This window comes from Morone saxatilis, unplaced genomic scaffold, assembly GCF_004916995.1.
Source record: "Morone saxatilis isolate NCDOM2014 unplaced genomic scaffold, NCSU_SB_2.0 Contig19, whole genome shotgun sequence".
Classification (NCBI taxonomy): domain Eukaryota; kingdom Metazoa; phylum Chordata; class Actinopteri; family Moronidae; genus Morone; species Morone saxatilis.
Genome location: NW_023339751.1, coordinates 16,221,003 through 16,221,450, shown reverse-complemented (window position 1 = coordinate 16,221,450; position 448 = coordinate 16,221,003). Strand labels below are relative to the sequence as shown.

At 49.3% G+C, this 448-nt stretch overlaps 1 protein-coding gene across 1 annotated transcript in view; it reads left to right on the top strand.

The window, feature by feature from the left end:
• lrpprc (leucine-rich pentatricopeptide repeat containing) overlaps positions 1–448 on the top strand; it is a 49,176-nt gene that overhangs the window by 12,549 nt on the left and 36,179 nt on the right. The window lies entirely within an intron of this gene.

Sequence of the window (448 nt, the reverse complement as noted above, 5' to 3'; positions counted from 1 at the left end):
GTGTGGTTGAGTGTGTGTGTGTGTTTGTCACCAACTCTGTCACAATCTGTCTTTCTCCCTCCCTCAAACCACATTAGCCGGCCATTTTCAGAATGCTACGGTGGGTTTCCTTCAGCCCATCGAAGACCCAATTACCATCAGTTTTGCCGCTTTGCTTTTTGCACACAATGACAGGCAAAATGTTTCCCTTGTCTGTCCTCGCCTCCTCTCTCCTCCCCTTCGCTCTCTCTCTCTGTCTTCGTCTCTGTCTCTCCATCTGACCCTCTCTCCCCCGCTCTGTCGCAAAGCGTGTCATTCTCTCATTCTCCCCCCCTCACACACATCCGCGTCAGTGAGAAATGAGAGAGGGGGAAAATTACAGGACTGTATGTATTTTTCCAGAATTATTGAAATCCGCCTTGATGCTAATGGCAGATCATCTGCCGAAGTGCTTGAGCATTTCTCTCAC